Genomic DNA, 19,686 nt, shown 5'->3' with positions numbered 1-19,686 from the left:
TTGCCATTTCCTTCTCTAATGCATGAAAGTGAAAAGTGAAAGTGAAGTCGCTCAGTCAGTGTCTGACTCTTCGCGACCCCACGGACTGTAGCCTACCCAGGCTCCTCCGTCCATGGGATATTCCAAGCAAGAGTACTGGAGTGGGTTGCCATTTCCTTCTCCACTGAATGTACATTAGGCCATGTCTAACCTGTAGATTCTTACCCTAGATAAAAAGAGGTAAGACTAGCTCTCTACCCTCAACAGCCCCCTTAGCAGTCATGCAGGCAGATCACACAGGCAAGACGTCTGCAGAGAGAATCAGCCAGTTTGCACTCAATGGAAAATGATGCAAAACCCAGCCTCATGCCTTGATGATTCACTGAGATTCTCCCTCCTCCCCTAGTTTTCCCTTTAAAAGCTATCATGGCTGACTAGAATCTGATCTCTGGACACAAGTCCTCCATCTATCTCCTCAGCCTGCTGGCATTTATGATTAAAGCATCTTTCCTTTCTATAGACATTTGCCTCTGAAATCATTGGCTTATGAGTGACAAGCAGCAGAACCTAGGTTTGGTTACAAAAGGATATATGGATGATATATTATAGAAAAAGTTCTTCTGAAGCATATGTACAAAACATACATAAGAAAGATCCAACAGTTTATTAATGATTGAAATATTTTGTTTTGAACAATATAAATAAAATAAGAAATAGAGTAAATATCAGTATTATATAGCTGTTCTCTCTGAATGATGGGATTTCTTTTTTCCTTTGACTTATTCTTATTATAAATTTCTCCATGATTAATGTAGTTTATTTTGTAATTAAAATTGATGTTAGAGAAAAAAAGGTTAAATGGTATTTGTTACTGACTTAGCACATAAAAGCATTGAAACTTTTTCCATAAAAGAAAAGAAAAAAGGTATTTCCTGTTGCTTCATATTTAAATTGTCTTCAAGTTTACATTTTTCTACAACTTTCATTTATCAACTCAGTTTGTTATAGATTTCAATTTTAATCCACTGAAATTTTTCACAGCTGCCATTTCTTCATGATGATACATTCTACTAGAGTTTATAATTAAAATAATACCAAAGAATGTCTAACAATATTCATAGTAATTTATTTGTAAATTTCATCACTCAGATTAATTTTAAATAGTCTTAATAAAAGCTTTGTATTCATCATTCAGTTTAAAATTTACATGGAGATAAGGATTTTTAAAAGATTTAGTAAATTGTGGTTTTTTTTTTTGATTTGTCAAATTATGGTCACAAGATTTCCCATGCTTTGTGCTAGCACAATGGCAGTTACATCATGCGTGCAATATCCCATGTAAACTGCAGGACTGATACTCTTTCAAAAATTTTTGCAATTTTTAAAAACTTTTTTCTTAGTATTTTTGATACTGCAACAATTAGTTGCAATTACATTGCAACTGTCCAATGCAATTAAAAGAATAGTAAGTTAATCAGCATTAGGAATAGAAGAAATTTAAAGATGTGATTATTTCTGCTATTCCACTAACTCCAGGTAGAATTTCATCTTGTTGACATAAACATATGGTACCACTGACATCCTTACATATGAGTTCATTTTCCTCTCCTAATACTTTAGCTCTATTTTTTTCTTGTCCAGTGGAGCAAAAAAGTCCAGATGCTTAATACATTAAGATTTTGTTGATTATAAGGATGATAGTTTAAACACTGTGCTATTTCCTCTAGACCTACTTATTCTAATGGAAAGTTTTAATTATTTTTACTTTGAAAACATGTAATATAGATTATTTCAAAGACTCCTGCAATAGTCTCAGCATCTTTGAATTTGTCATGAATGAATATACAAAGAATCCAAACTACAATCCTTTTTATTTGCTTTATATTTTGTTCATTTCATAAAATAATCTTTTGATTTTTTAAAAAACATTAATCCCAAGCAATATCTTCTCCAGCCTGTGGTGTCCATCATTATGGCACTGGCATTTCACAGTGAACTTCCTCCAAGAAAAACACTTTTATCTTATAAACATATTTTTCTTCCCCCATCTCTCCACCCTTGAGAATTCTAAGCAGCACCTTCTATGCTAACTAGATTGCATCCAGATTTTCCTGGCTCTCATCCACATTTACAGGCTCTTTGATTGCCTGCAATCTTGTGCATAAAATACCAATTTGCTTTGTGCTCCCTCAGGCTTTCATTAAGTTATAAAAGCTGAGGGTGGTGACCTTGTGCTTTATTATGACTAAGTATTGCCACAATCTCAATGTTTTCCTAATGCATATTTATTGATGATATCTAAAATATCTGGCTTCGAAAAATGCCATTTCCTCCTGTTGGACCTCTTCCAGTGGGAATCATACAGGCTTGGAGTTCTTTGAACGGCAAGATCTTTTCAATATAAGACCTGGAAATAATGGGAAAACTTTTTTTACACTTTTTTAGAATAGAGTTCATTAATCAGATGGTATTTATTTGAATGTAAGTAACAAAAAATACATCTAAGTGGCTTTTTAAATGGAGGTTATTTTCACATTTAATAAAATGTCTTAAAAAAAATGTCTAGAGAGGCACGGTGTTCAGCAGCTCAACAAAGCCGTGAACTCACACAAGAAAATCTTGAATAGGGTTTTACAGTTCACCTCAGCCAGATGGTGATAACTGTTTTCGGATTAGCAGCTGTCCCTATGTACGTCTAACTTGGAATTAGAGGGGAAAAAATTACAATCTAATTGGGAATATGATAGAGCAAAGAGAAAGCTATTTCAGACACAAAACACATCTTTCAATAATTTGAGGAATTAAGGGCAGGGAAAATGCTTAGCTCACTTTTTTAGCATTCCCATTTGTTTAAACATAAAATGTCACTCCTTGAAAAGTAAAAAGACATATCTATTAGACAGCGTGGGCAGAGGAGGTTGCAGTGGCATCAAGAGTTGATCCCCAAACATAATTCTCTGTACCAGGGGTTCTTTGTGAAGAGGAGGTGACCTCCAGTGACAGATAAGTTTTGTTTTACCTCTACTATGGCTTGTTTATTTTTGTATATCTGGAGTGTTCAGTAGAAAGTCAAGAGGGTAAGTGAGGTCTCAGGGTGACATCCAATTTAGTTGAAAGTTCCTGTTTATCAGTTCCCCATTTTACCCTTTATTCCAGCATTAGGTCGGTAATACCTTGGTCCATCTCCCCAAGGCTAGTAGAACAAACACTATGAAACATTTTTTAAATGTTCTATTATTTTCTAGTTTACTTATTTTTAAGACATATCATTAGAAGCAGGATTCTGATTATTATTTGCACACCTAATTTATTTTGCTTGTGAGACAGGTTTAGTAACCAGGAGCTAAACCATTCTAAGTTGTTAGATGAGCAGGGTTTTCTCATCATGGTACATGCAGTTCATTGACAAACAGCCTTCCTTGTCTTTCCTCATTTCTCAGGAAGCACAAAGCACAAAGGGAAATTTAAAAATTCCTTATGCATTCTTTAGTGAGGATAATTTTTATTTTTTAGATTTCCAGTACTGGTGCTACTTAAAATTTACTTGTTTTTATGTTTTGATTCATGTTTAACATTCTTATTCACAGCCATAAGCAAATTAACATTGTTTGCTAAGGCTATATACAAAAGATATTTGCTTTTATTTGTGCTTCAAATGTTAAGGGCATCTGGTATGATTTTTTTTTTAATCCAGGTAATATTAAAAAAAATGGGAAAAGGACTTTTTACGTAGGATTAACTGACATAAACTGACTCTTTGGAATCTAAGTTTCGAGCATTTAAATGGCTGCCATCAATGCACAGTAAGAAATGAAGGAGAATCCAATGACTACAGATTGTGAATCAGTTGATTCTAATGGCAATGGATAGCTGAACAGAAGAGAATGAGAAGCTTAACTTTAAAAATTCTCAGATTGTACTTATAATCTTCATATCACTGTGATGCTTTCATAATTATTTTAATATCTCATGCTTTACAGACCTTAATATAATTAAACGTTACCCTTTTACTGTATATTTAAGTTATTTGTATCTATTCTATGATGATGCTGTGAAAGTGCTGCACTCAATATGCTAGCAAATTTGGAAAACTCAGCAATGGCCACGGGACTGGAAAAGGTCAGTTTTTATTCCAATCCCAAAGAAAAGTGAAAGTAAAAGTCACTCAGTCATGTCAGACTCTTTGAGACCTCTTGGACTAAACAATCCATAGAATCCTCCAGGCCAGAATACTGGAGTGGGTAGCCTTTCCCTTCTCCAAGGGTTCTTCCCAACCCAGGGACTGAAACCATGTCTCCTGCATTACACGTGGATTCTTTACCACCTCAGCCACCAGGGAAGACCAAAAACACTGGAGTGGGTAGCCTATCCCTTCTCCAGGGGATCTTCATGACCCAGAAATTGAACCAGGGCCTCCTGCATTGCAGGAAGATTCTTTACCCAGCTGAGCTACCAGGGAAGCCAGCAATGCCAAAGAATGTTCAAACTACCAGACAATTGCATTCATCTCACATGCTAGCAAAGTAATGCTCAAAATTCTCCAAGTCAGGCTTCAACAGTAGGTGAACTGAGAAATTCCAGATGTTCAAGCTGCGTTTAGAAAAGGCAAAGAAACCAGAGATCAAATTGCCAACATCTGCTGGGCCATCAAAAAAGCAAGAGAGTTCCAGAAAAACATCTACTTCTGCTCTATTGACTATGCCAAAGCCTTTGACTGTGTGGATCACAACAAACTGTGGAAAATTCTTCAAGAGATGGGAATACCAGACCACCTTACCCTGTCTCCTGAGAAACCTGTATGCAGGTGAAGAAGCAACAGTTAGAATCAGACATGGAACAGGAGACTGCTTCCAAATTAAGAGAGGAGTACCACAAGGATGTATATTGTCACCCTGCTTATTTAACTTATATGCCTCATGTGAAATGCTGGGCTGGATGAAGCACAAGCTGGAATCAAGATTGCTGGGAGAAATATCAATAACCTCAGATATGAAGATGAGGTTCATATGAAGATGACACCACCCTTATGGCAGAAAGTAAAGAAGAAATAAACATCCTCTTGGTGAAAGTGAAAGAGGAGAGTGGAAAAGTTGGCTTAAAACTTAACATTCAAAAAACAAAGATCATGGCATCCGCTCCCTTCACTTCATGGCAAATAGATGGGGAAACAATGGAAATAGTGACAAACTATATTTTCTTGAACTCCAAAATCACTGCCGATGGTGACTGCAGTCATGAAATTAAAAGACACTGGTTCTTTGGAAGAAAAGCTATGACCAACTTAGACAGCATATTAAAATGCAGAGACATTACTTTGTCAACAAAGGTCTGTCTAGTCAAAGCTATGGTTTTTCCAGTAGTCATCATGGATGTGAGAGGTGGACCATAAAGAAGCCTGAGCACCAAAGAATTGGTGCTTTTGAACTGTGGTGTTGGAGAAGATGCTTGAGAGTCCCTTAGAGAGCAAGGAGATCAATCCAATCAATCCTAAAGGAAATCAGTCCTGAATATTCAATGGAAGGACTGATGCTGAAGCTGAAGCTCCAATACTTTGCCCACCAGATGGGAAGAACTGACTCATTGGAAAAGACCCTGAGGCTGGGAAAGATTGAAGGCAGGAGGAGAAGGGAATGACAGAGGATGAGATGGTGGGATGGCATCACTGACTCCATGGACATGAATTTGAGCAAGCTCTGGGAGTTGGTGTTGGACAGGGAAAGCTTGGCATGCTGAAGTACATGTGGACGCAGAGTTGCACATGTCTGAGCAACTGAACTGAACTGATTCTATAATGAATATTCCCTAAATGAACATGTTCTTATAAGTATTTTTTTTTTTCTTTTATACCTGAGCTTTTCTTTGACGGCATTTCCAGAAGTAGAGAGGTTCAAATGGTGTAAAGTTTGGTTTGAGCTCATTAAATGAATTGTAATATTGCTATCAAAAGGTATTGCCTCCTGTCAGACATACAATTTCACTGTACCTTCCTTAGCATTGCATGCTACCAATTTTACCCCCATGGATTGCAGCCAGGCTCCTCTGTCCTCCACTACCTCCCAGAGTTTGCTCAAATTCATGTCCATTGAGTTGATGATGCCATCCAACCATCTCATCCTCTGTCGCTCCCTTCTCCTCTTGCCCTCAATCTTTTCCAGCATCAGGGTCTTTTCCAATGAGTTGGCTTTTCACATCAGGTGGCCAATGTATTCAAACTTTAGCTTCAGTAGCAGTCATTCCAATGAATATTCAGTGTTATCTTTAGGGTTGACTGGTTTGATCTCCTTGTAGTCCAAGGGACTCTCAAGAGTTTCTTTCCCAGCACCACAATTTAAAAGCATAATTTTCAGTGCTCAGCCTTCTTTATGGTCCAACCTTCACATCTGTACAGAACTACTGAAAATACCATAGTTTTGACTATATGGAACTTGTGAGCAAAGTGATGTTTCTGCTTTTTAATATACTGTGTAGGTTTGTCATAGCTTTTCTTCCAAAGCAAGTGTCTTTTAATTTAATGGCTGCAGTCACCATCTGCAGTGATTTTGGAGCCCAAGAAAATAAAATCTGTCACTCTTTCCACTTTTCTCCCATCTATTTGCCATGAAGTGATAGGACCAGATGCCATGACCTTAGTTTTTTGAATGTTGAGTTTTAAGCCAGCTTTTTCACTCTCTTCTTTCACCTTCATCAAGAGGCTCTAGTTCCTCTTCACTTTCTGCCATTAGAGTGGCATTATTTGTATATGAGGTTGTTGATATTTCTCCTGGAAATCTTGATTTCAGCCCGTGATTCATCCTGCCCAGGATTTCGCATGATGTACTCTGCATAAAAGTTAAATAAGTTGTCCCTTTTTATACTTTAATAAAACTCTGCTACACACACACACAAAAAAAAAAGTTAAATAAACAGGGTGACAATATACAGCCTTGACATACTCCTTTCCCAGTTTTGAATCAGTCTTTTGTTTCATGTCTGGGTCTGTTGCTTCTTGACCTGCATACAGGTTTCTCAGGAGACAGGTAAGGTGGTCTGGTATTCCCATCTCTGTAAGAATTTTTCACAGTTTGTTGTGATCCACACAGTCAATGGCTTTAGCATAATCAATGAAGCAGAATTAGATGTTTTTCTGTAATTCCTTTGATTTTTATATGATCCAATGAATGTTGGCAATTTGAGCCAGAGCTGAGTGGTACAAGACTGTTCTTTGCTCCCTTTTTCTTGATTCTCCAGTTTTTGGGTCATAAGACAAGTGTTCAAATATAAAGAAGCCAGTTTCAAAGCTGTGTGTTCATTTGGAACATCTGGGAGAGCAAACTGAATTCCTTCCTCATTCTTATCCTCCAGGTTCAGTCTAAGCAAAAGCCCTTTTTTGGTGGAAGACCTTCTGTAGCCATATCCAGAATAATTACTTCCTTATGCCTTTGAGATGATAATGCATTCAAGGCTTTCTACTCACATATTTCCTTCCCCCATTTTTTTTTAATTTTTCAAAACTTTTTGAGCATTCTAAATTATAATTCAAAAATATTTTCAACTTCAAACAAATATAAGGTGTCATAGTTTATCAAGGGAATCTGTCTGATTTTCCAAACCATAGAATCACAGCCTACCCATTCTGCTTAATAGCAAATGAAAGACACTGCATAAAATAATTGAATAAATATAGAAAAAAAAAAGAAAGAAAACACATTAATGTTTCTGGATTTTTATCAGAAAAATTCTTATTTATATCCCTTCCAATTGTGTTTTCCAATCCATAAAATCAGACTTTTATTATATTAAATGATTTTGAAGAATACCTTCCATTTTGCTAAAGCCAAGGTGTAAAGAATGCTCAAACTATGACACAATTGCAGTCTTCTTACATGTTAACAAAGTAATGCTCAAAATTCTCCAAGCCAGGCTTCAACATTACATGAACCATGAACTTCCAGATGTTCAGGCTGGATTTAGAAAAGGCAGAGGAACCAGAAATCAAATTGCCAAAATCTGTTACATCACCGAAAAACCAAGAGTTCCAGAAAAACATCTACTTCTACTTTATTGACTATACCAAAGCCTTTGACTGTGTAGATCACAACAAACTGTGGAAAATTCTTCAAGAGATGGGAATACCAGACCACCTGACCTGCCTCCTGCGAAAGCTCTGTGCAGGTCAAGAAGCAACAGTTAGAACTGGACATGGAACAACAGACTGGTTTCAGATTGGGAAAGGAGTATGTAAGGCTGCATCTTGTCACCCTGCTTATTTAACTTATATGCATAGTACATCATGAAAAATCCCGGACTGGATGAAGCACAGCTGGAATCAAGATTGTCAGAAGAAATAACAGTAACCTCAGATATGCAAATGACACCACACTTATGGCAGAAAGCAAAGAAAAACTAAAGAGCCTCTTGATGAAAGTGAAAGAAGAGAGTGAAAAAGTTGGCTTAAAACTCAACATTGAAAAAACTAAGATCATGGCATCTGGTCCCATCACTTTATGGCAAATAGACAGGGAAACAGTGAGAGATTTTATTTTCTTGACCTCCAAAATCACTCCAGATGGTGACTGCAGCCATGAAGTTAAAAGATGCTTGCTCCTTGGAAGAAAAGCTATGACCAACCTAGATAGCATATTAAAAAGCAGAGACATTACTTTGCTAACAAAGGTATATAGTCTAAGCTATGATTTTTCCAGTAGTCATGTATGGATGTGAGAGTTGGACTATAAAGAAAGCTGAGCACTGAATAATTGATGCTTCTGAACTGTGGTGTTGGAGAAGATTCTTGAGAGTCCCTTGGACAGCAAGGAGATCCAACCAGTCCATCCTAAAGGAGATCAGTCCTGAGTATTCATTGGAAGGAATGATGCTGAAGCTGAAGCTCCAATACTTTGGCCACCTGATGCAAAGAACTGACTCATTTGAAAAGACCCTGATGCTGGGAAAGACTGAAGTTGGAGGAGAAGGGGACGATAGAGGATGAGATGGTTGGATGGCATCACGGACTCAATGGACATGAATTTGAGTAAGCTCTGGGAGCTGGTGATGGACAGGGAAGCCTGTCATGCTACAGTCCATAGCGTCTCAAAGAGTTGGACAGGACTGAGCGACTGAACTGAACTGAAGATGTAATCAAGCTGGTGGCTTGATGTGGTAGAAATATTTATGTTGATGCTATCTCACTTTTAGAATTGTCAGGGCAAGGACAGAGGGAAATGCATCTAATGTAGGCTGTAGCCAATTTGAAGAGCATTTTAGAATCATAGTGTGTGATGCATTTCCTTGGAAATAACCATGTGAGAATACTATTTGGGTTTTTAATACCACAGCACCTAGAGTCTTGTCAAATATCATCTTGTTAATTTTTCTATAAAGATTGTTTCTAACGGTAGGAATGTTACTGTTTAGCTGTACACACTGCTTGTTCATGTATAATAATTATTAAAAGGCAACTTGAATCAGGAATCTATGCAATTTTTAAAAATGTGTATTTCAAAAACTTGTATCAGTGCATGCAACTTACTTCTTTGGGGCTCTTTTAAAGCAGTATCTGAACAAGTCAGTCAAAAAGGTAATCCAAAAAAAAGTGACAAATATCTTGTGATATCTGTTTCTTAAGCTTTCTTCAAATGGTGCCATATGCACACTTACTAATGTATAGTCATGATAAGATTTTTTATCTGTTTCTTCAACCCAAAGTAAATTAGAAGAAAATAGAAGAAGAAACATTCAGCCTTGGATAGAGTTAGCAAAAATCTCATCAAAAGTAAACTGACACAGGCAGAGTGAGGTGAAAATTAAAATGCAGAACAGAATTACTAATCTATGCAGTGCAATTATTGCTCCTTAAAAGATCATGGAAATTTATCAACAAAATATGTTCATTATCCTCACTTTGAGGATGCATCAAAGAGCATAGAACATTTTAAAACTATTTTAATATAGATAAAATGCCAAAAAATGTGGGTACTAAAATGCATATGCCTCAGATATTTAGAAAATTTTACTTACATAAAATTAGCTTAGAATTTCATATTGATGAACTACTACTATATTTAAAAGTAAAAATGCATGTAATTGAAAAAGAGAATTAAGAGTTGGAGAATGAGTAACCAAGTCAGATTTTAGCCAACCTAGTCAATCAGTAGAATAAAAAATGACACATTAAAATATACTTTAAGAGCCTATGAAGCAGGATAGTAAATAAATCTTGCAAAATATAAAACATTCACTACAGTTGTTGCTCTATAGAATGTGTGTGTACCTAAGGTATGCTGCTAAGTCACTTCAGTCGTGTCCGACTCTGTGTGACCCCATAGACGTCAGCCCACCAGGCTCTCCTGCCCCTTGGATTCTCCAAGCAAGAACACTGGAGTGGGTTGCCATTTCCTTCTCCAATGCATTAAAGTGAAAAGTGAAAGTGAAGTTGCTCAGTCATATCCGACTCTTCGCGACCCCATGGACTGCAGCTCACCAGGCTCCTCTGTCCTGGAAAATGGGATTTTCCAGGCAAGAGTACTGGAGTGCGGTGCCATTGCCTTCTCCAACCTAAGGTATATGGCTCTACATATACTTGTGTGCTATGGTAATAAAATAATGGATAAAATCTCATTTAAATATTCATTTCACATTATTTAAATAACCTTTTTATAATAAATAATATTCAACACAAACAATATTTGACACTAATAATACAGAGGGTATTTTAAATCATTTGTTAATTTATCTATGGATTTATTCCACATCGTATTTGAAAGCCTTCTATAAAAGTCATCAGGTCTTAACCCAATAATTGCCTTGTTGTCAGGAAGCAAATTTAAAATCTGGTAGAGGGGAGACTACAGTGGGAAAGGAGCTAGACAAAACACAAAACAGCAAATCTCCATGGAACAGCACCTTCTCATTGTAGATCATACTGAATCAAGCTTCCATCTACTCATGAAAAGACTTGCCAGCATTCACTGAGAATTCAAGCCCCAAATCTGTTTAGCTATGCATTATATGCTTGCAAATTATGAAAAAAAAATTAGTACTCTGCATCCAACCATAAAATATTCACTGACAAACCAAGTATATGTCAGTCAGAAACAATACTTCATGTCCTACTCAGATTCAGACTCTGAGATAGCTCTAGTGTTCTTACATGTCCATTCCTGGAAGAGGCACATCAACAGAATATTTGAGAGTTTTTAATGTCGTACTATCCTGCTCTCCATAAAGAATACAAAGTGCACCATCATCTTCTGGCTATAAAGGGAGCTCCAAGTTAAAGATATATAAACAAAACATCAATGACCATCTAGGGGTTAATGTTAAAACGAGTAGTGAGCATTTGAAGAAAGGAGGTGAAGTACAATCATAGAATTATGTCTTAAATGTTTATTTTTCAAAATTTTAGTCCCTCAATTAAATATTTCAAACCAAGAGAAAATACAAATTTATGAAAAATACCCACGTATATACTGGTCCTTGTGATCTAAGAGATGTTAACACTGTCTTGTTTGTTTCTTATTCATGTTGTTTTAAAACTAAAAACATTAAAGAAACAGCCAATGCTCTCAGCCCCTGGAGTTGGTGAGTGTTGTTTGCACACCTGCCTGTCTATTTAACTTCCATTCACAAGATGATAGATTACTGTTTTACACTTCTTCAATGTATATAAATGGCATCATACTCAGTGTATTCTTTTGCAGTTGCTATTTTATTCAATATTTTATTTTTCACATTTATACATGTTGACATATGTAGATAATATTTGTTAATTTCTATTGCCAAATAATATTTCCTAGTGTGAAAAATAAGAGTCTGCATTTTGTAATTTTGCTATCAGAAACAATGCGACAATGACTATTTTTTTATATGAATGACCTGAATGAGCATTGAAATCAGACTGGAGGTAGACAGGAAATGGAGAAGTCCTACAGATTCCAGATTGCTCAGCCAATTTTAACAATTTAAAAATTCTAGTTTGACTGTAGCTAGAAAAAGAGGGCAAGCAGACAGAAGCAAACTAGGTTGGAAATGCTTAAAATTTACCTTTTAAAAGATAAAATGAATTAAAGCAGAACTGGGGAAACATGAACTCTTTCTATTTATGAAATAAACATTCAGGGCTATGATGGGGGTCTAAAAAGAATGTTGGAACATTCTAGTACACCAAGGATTTTGCAGCTTTGACAAAACCAAATCTTAGTCATAAAAACAGGAATCCTAGCTTGCCTAGACTGATGTATTTCCTAGATGAAAACTCAATTACTCAACCAACCTGATGCTGAAACATTTTGTTATGTACGTGCTGTACCCCCACCAAAGCTGGAGAAGTTTAATGTTTCTACCCTAGACTCTGGACTCAGCCAAATGACTTATTTGTGTAAATACAATTTTAGCTGATGAATTTCAAGCAGTAGCTTGAAACAGACTTGTGCAATTACCTTGCATTCTTGCACTTCTACCATTGCCAGGAGAAGGCTATGTCCTGGTCTACCTACCTGTTTCAGCAGAATGAGAGGCAGGTGGAGCAGAATCATGTGGTGATGACTCATTCCAGTCACCACAGCCCTGCCCGGAACCACATCTGTAACAGTAATTGACAGTCTTATTTTAAACCACTAAATTTTGGGATTGTTGTAACATAGCATTAGCGTAGCTATAGTTAATTGATTCTGTTCATGGACTGGAAGACTCAATAATGTAAAGATGTCAATTTTCTTCAAATTAATGTCTAGATTCAATGCAATTCTAATGAAGGTCCTAGAAAATTTATGTTCATTTTTTTAAATCAACAGTAATAATTCTAAAAATTCACAAAGAAATATAAAAGATAAGAATATTCAAGGCAAGCACACATTTCAAGAAAGACTTCTACCACCAGATATTTCAAAGACCTATGAGAAAGCAATAGTGTTTAAAATAGTAAAAGAAGAGAGAAAATAACCAAAAAGATAGAAAGGCAAGTCCAGAAAGAGCCACATATGTACCGTCACCTAATTTATGGCAAGATGTCGGTAAAGTTTGGAGGAGAAATGATAACCTTTCAACAAATGGTGCTGGGACAATTGGATATCCATATGGAAAACAACTGGTCTTGACTCCTTCATAACCCTTTATCAAAAAATCAATCCCAGATGGATTGCTGATCTAAGTGGACAATAAGCAAATATATATATGTGTATATATTAGAGTAAGACACAGGAGACTCCCTTCAGAACTGCAAACAAAAATTCTTGAAAAGAGACAAAAACACAAACTATCAAAGAATAGAATGATAAATTTAACTGTATTAAAATTAAGAAGTTCTGTTTATCAAAAAACGCATTAGCAGAGTGAAAAGCCAACTCAGCAAGTGTGACGAAACATTTGCAAAACATCTGTCTAAGCAAAGACTTGTCTTAAGAAAGTGCAAACATTCACATAAGTCAGTGAGAAAAGAAACGCAAGTCAACCGAAAAATGGCAAAAGACTTGAACACATTTTTTACAAGAGGATATCTAAATTGTCATATACATATGAAATGAAAACATGTGAAAATGAGCGGCAAGTTTATGAAAATAGGATTGTTGTTGTCGTTTAGTTGCTAAGTTGTATCCAACACTTTTGCAACCCTATGGACTGTAGCCCACCAGGCTCCTCTGTCCATGGAATTTCCCAGGCAAGAACACTGAAGTGGGTTGCCATTTCCTTCTCCAGGGGATCTTCCCAACCCAGGGAGTGAATCCACATCTCCTGCATTGGCAGGCAGATTCTTTACCACTGAGTCACAAGGGAAGCCCCCAAACAGGATTATTCATTAGGAAAATGCAGACTCAAACCACAGTGAGATACTGGTACACACTTAAGAGTGGCTAAGTTAAACAACACGGCAAAGATACTGAACACCTCAAATCCCTAACATTGCTTTAACAAAGCAAGATGATAACCATTTTACAAACACCAGTTTGCTTAGTGGTTTCTTATAGAGTTAAACTCATATCCATACTATGCCCCAGCAGTTCCTCTGTAGAGATATCTAGGATATCTTAGACAAAAAACAACCAAACAAAAATGCATGTGTCCAAAATGATGTACAAAAATTATCCTCAGGAGCTTTATTCTTAATAGTCCCAAACTGGAAAACCCAAATGACCATCAATAAGAAAATGGAGAAGCAAAGTGTGGTACATTTACATGATGAGATATTCCTCAGAAGTAAAACAGAATAAATTTCTGTTACAACAACAGGGGTGAATCTCAAAACACATTATGCTGTGTGAGAGAAGGCAGACATGAAACATACATACGGTATAATTCTGTGTGTTTGATATTCTAGGAAAGCCAAGGTAATATATGGTGATAAAAATAAGAATAGGAGTTGCCCCTACGGGGAGTGCATAAGGGAATTAGCTGGAGTGATGGAAGTATATATCTTTTTAGGGGCAAGGGCATAGATTGTATGAGGCATAGGTTGTCAGAACTCACGAAACTTAGTATCTGAGCATTTGACTCTGTATAAATTATACCCAAAAAAAGGCAAAAAAAAAACTATCTTACCAAGCAAAAATGTATGTATGTAATCATTCTAAGTATAGGTTGGAGTTTTAGTCTTTGAACATTGGCGAAATTGCAGTATGCTATAACTAATGTTTGATGAAATTTATAAAAAAAAAATCTACGGAGTGCATATCATGTTCTTGGTTTTATGTGCAGGCAACTACAACTTAAAAAGCACCTATTAAAAATTTAAGCTATAGCATGGTTACACAAGAGTTCACACCCAGGAGAATATTTAGAGAACAAAATTATGTTTGTACTACACATACATGTACTGCACATACATGTACCCCAAATGTGTGGGACACTGTGATTTATAGTGATTCACCAAAGATGTGGCACTTCCTTGAGCTTTGAAAAAGAGCTTTCTCATAGATGGATGGGGGGAAGAAGATTATAGGGCCTTCTAAGTTGGTATTATAGGAGATGCAGAAAGATTGGAATTTTATGCTTCAGAATTTAACCCTTGGAAATAGCTAATGAAAATGGCAATATTTTTATGCAAATATATAAAGTGATCTCATTGTATTCCATATATATTTAAACTCAATGGAAATTGAAATAATTCTTTAAAGTTAATTGAGTAATGATTCTTTTTTCCCAGGACTTTTTAGAAGTCAACTGGTAAAATTACTTAAGCTAGGAGGTCATAATTTTTAAATTTAAAAATCATGGAATTACACAAGTTAAATTTGTGGTATTAAGTTGAGCTCTAATTACTTTCGATGAATAAATATATCATTGGTATGTTTACATGGTATCACACGTCCAAATGAATAGATAAAAATTGATTCAGAAATACTAAGTGTGTGAATAGTGAGTTATAGAAATATAGGATTCAGAATGGAGAGCTATGGGGAAAGACTGTGAAAAGATAGTGAATAGTAGGCCACAAGGAACTTCCCTGGCGGTCCAGTGGTTAAGACTCCAAGCTGCCACTGCAGGTGGCACGGGTTCAATCCTTAGTCAGGGAACTAAGATCTCACATGCCATGGGGCATGGCTAAAAAAGGGGGGTGGGGAAAGGTAGTAGGACAACAATAAAATAGAACTCTAAGGGAAAAGTTCACATCAGGACATAAACAGATGGAACATCTCATATTTAAAGTTACTGCCTGTACTGTGCTGTGCTTTAATTGCTTTAAGTACTTTCTATGACTTCAATGAAAACCTGACATACTAAAAAAACAAAATTGCATTAGTTGAGAAAATAGTTGTGCCAACCGAAGCAGGAAATTTGAGCAAGAGATGACTTGGAAAAATATAATCTGAGCCTACCTCCACCAAGCCCCTTTGGAAATATTAGGAAGGGGTTGGGATCCCCCACAGGATTAGGAATAGGCACATAGGTATGTCTAATTATACCCGAACAAATCAGTGTTACTTTGAGAGTAATTTGTGAGGATTTGTGGATTTGAGGATTATTTGTGAAATTTCAGGAAGTAGAAAGGGATTAAACAGATGAAACAGCTGGAAAATTAACTGACCTTTTTAACTCAAATGGTTTGTCAAATAGACCACATACAGTTTAAAGGTGTTCAATCAGTTCAGTTCAGTTCAATTCAGTTACTCAGTCATGTCCAATTCTTTGCAACCCCATGGATTGTAGCACGCCAGGCTTCCCTGTCCATCACCAACTCCCAGTGCTTGCTCATGTCCATCGAGTCAGTGATGCTGTCTAACCATCTCATCCTCTGTCGTCCCCTTCTCCTTCTGCCTTCAATCTTTCCCAGCATCAGGGTCTTTTCAAATGAGTCAGTTATTCACATGAGGTGGCCAAAGTATTAGAGCTTCAGCTTCAGCATCATTCATTCCAATGATATTAAGTACTGATTTCCTTTAGGATTGACTGGTTTGATCTCCTTCCAGGCCAAGGGACTCTCCAGAGTCTTCAACACCACAGTTCAAAAGCATTAATTCTTTTGCGCTCAGCTTTCTTCACAGTCCAACTCTCACATCCATGAATGACTACTGGCAAAACCATAGCTTTGACTAGATGGACCTTTGTTGGCTGAGTAATATCTCTGATTTTTAATATGCTGTCTAGGTTGGTCATAACTTTCCTTCCAAGGAGCAAGTGTCTTAAATTTTATGGCTGCAGTCACCATCTGCAGTGATTTTGGAGCCCCAAAAAATAAAGTCTACCATTGTTTCCACTGTTTCACACTGGGGTGTGAAATCATAAGACATATACTTATATATACAAAGACTATAAGCATTACTTATTTTTCAATAACTGAATTTAATCTTAACACCCTTTCTCCCCAATAACAGAAAACCATTTTTGTCATTTATGAGTAAACACCCTCATTTCAACTCTCAACTCAGTCAAATATGTGTTTCTCTACTTCCTCCTTCCTCCCCTCCAATGGTTATGATCTAAGTCCTAGTGGGGTGGGATTCTTACATATAGTCAAGGGAGCAGAGAGAGATATTTTTTCTTTGGTTAGTGTCTTTTCTTATTGGTGTCTGAGAGACATACCTGGGCCGGCTGACTCTTGGCCCTCATCACCCCTTCACACTGGTGTCTAGTGAGCCGTTTTATCTCACCTGCTCAATATCAGAATGTCCCACGCTGCTTGTTGCCACACTATCATCTTATGACAACTATGAGGCCCTTTTGTGTCCACTGAATCATCATCCCCTCAGAAAAAGAGTCTGATGCTCTTTTCCCATACACTGCAAACACAGGAAATCTGGGGATTTATGTAGGAACTTTCTGCCTGAACTCAGCACATAGCTAGTTCTACGTTCATGAAGGCACAAGAAAGCTAAAGAAGGCCACCATTTCCCAGGGATCCAGGTCTCCTCTCAGACACCCACTTGATGTGCTCTTCTCTTGGAGCTAAGCACAGCTAGGTAGGTGATAGGTCCCGCTAGCTCTTTCTTAGAACCATTTATAATCATCTAATACTCCTAACTCTTATTCAGTTCTACCCTGAAGTTTCTCTTTTTCTTTCTTTCTCTCTTAGAGAAAAATCTTATTTGTCCCAAATTTTCTGCCTTAAATGTCGACTTTGATTTCAATATTAAATGGAAAGAATTAGCTGACTGGTTTACTGGTTCCTTCTGTGTCAGCTTCTTCTTGGGTCAGTGGCAGCCCCATATCTATCAATTTGGGCTTCCCAGGTGGCGATAGTGGTAAAGACCCCATCTGCCAATACAGGAGACAAAAGAGACATGGGTTCGGTCCATGTGTCAGGAAGATCCCCTGGAGGAAGGCATGGCCACCCACTCCAGTATTCTTGCCTGGAGAATCCCATGGCAGGCTACAGTCCATTGGGTCACACAGAGTCAGACACAGCTGAAGCAACTTGGCACAGAACAGCACCTCTATCAATTTAAATATGAGTTTCAGTTCAGTTCAGTTCAGTTGCTCAGTCGTGTCTGACTCTTTGCGACCCCATGAATCGCAGCACGCCAGGCCTCCCTGTCCATCACCAACTCCCAGAGTTCACTCAAACTTACGTCCGTTGAGTCGGTGATGCCATCCAGCCATCTCATCCTCTGTCGTCCCCTTTTCCTCCTTATGAGTTTAGAACTAATTAAAAGAGGAAGGGGAAAGAGAAAGGGAAAGGAGAGTACATTTTACATCTGCTAATACTTAATGATAGCCATTGAGCAACATATGTGTAAAGGGATATTACCAAAGGGAAATATATACTATGAAGGATTTTATTTTGCAGTGGTGTATGTTCTCTGGTCCATGTTAAAAGCATCATAAAACCTTCAAAATGAAATATAAGAAATGCACTGCAACAAAATATTGACTGTTCTCTCCCAGTAAACAGGCTCATCAGAGTTGTTTCTTTTGCCCTTGAATGAACATTTTCCTTTTTCTTATTAGGGTTTTAAAGACAAACAAAATTCAAGAGTAAAATTTAATATTGCTAGCTAAAAAACTAAAACTAAATTAACAAAATAGCTGAAGCCACATAACCCCAGCAAAGAAATTTCCAGATATTATCTCCAAATCTGTTGACTGATTTGGCAATCTACTTTTGACTCACTAAGTTGACTGCTTCTCTAGTTTAAAATTATTCTTCAGCAAGCTAATTACATTTCCCATATGCAAATATGTTATGTCCATTTGCAGTGTTCAAACAGAATGTAATCATAAGATGTATATGTATCTCATAACAAGAGGAATTCAGCATTAAATTTCCCAAACCACTGGCAAGTTTTTAAATATATGAACTGATCTTTTATAATATTTAAAGACCAGTGAATCTAGTGGCAATCAGAACATTAAAAGGCCAACGTTTGACTATGTTAGGGGTTTCCCTGGTGGCTCAGAAAGTAAAGTGTCTGCCCACAATGCAGGAGACCCGGATTCTAGCCCCAGGTTGGGAAGATCCCCTGGAGAAGGAAATGGCACTTCAGTACTCTTGCCTGGAAAATGCCATGGACGGAGGAACCTGGTAGGCTATAATCCATGGGATCTCAAAGAGTTGTACATGACTGAGCAACTTCACTTCTTGACTATGTTGTGAAAGTCTAACTTCTCTATTGATTATAAAATTCCTTTCCTTGCTCTGTTGCATGCTGTGAAGACCAGTAGCTGCAGTTGTTCATCAGTCCCCATTTCATCCCATCTGCACAAGGCTATCCTTCTAGAAATTCTGTCCTCTCTCACTTGAAACGTTTTGTTTTTTGTCTTCCAGAATTATTTCTATCAGAAAACAGACATGGTGTAACTTGTCTTAAAAATAAAACTCTCATAATCCTACATCTTCTTCCAACTATCAGCCTGTTTCTCTGCTCCCCTTTCTTAAAGAAAATGTCTGCATGTTATATCTGTAATCCTTCTCCTCCTATTTCTCTCTAACCCATTCCAGTTAGGCATTAGCCTCCATCATCCAATTAGACTGCTTTTGCCAAGACCAATAATGAGCCTGCATTGTGAAACCCAGTGTCCATTCGCAGGTCTCACTTTCCTTGATCTGTCAGTACCATTGTTTCCAAATGCATCATTCTCTCCTCCTTGTTACACATAAGTTACTTGGCTTTCCAAGACCCAGACTCTAGTGATGTTCCTATTCCCTCACTAGCTACCCCTCTTCTGTCTATCTGGATGCTCCTTTTCACTATTTCCATATCTAAATATGAAGCGCCCCCAAGGCTCAGGTTTGGAAGTCTTGTTTTTCTACAATCATTCCCTAGGCCAGCGGTTGTTATGGACTGAACTGTGTCCCTA

This window comes from Bos grunniens, chromosome 1, assembly GCF_055505025.1.
Source record: "Bos grunniens cultivar Pamir isolate PY7600 chromosome 1, Bosgru_T2T1.0, whole genome shotgun sequence".
NCBI lineage: Eukaryota > Metazoa > Chordata > Mammalia > Artiodactyla > Bovidae > Bos > Bos grunniens.
Note: the sequence above shows the minus strand (reverse complement) of the source record.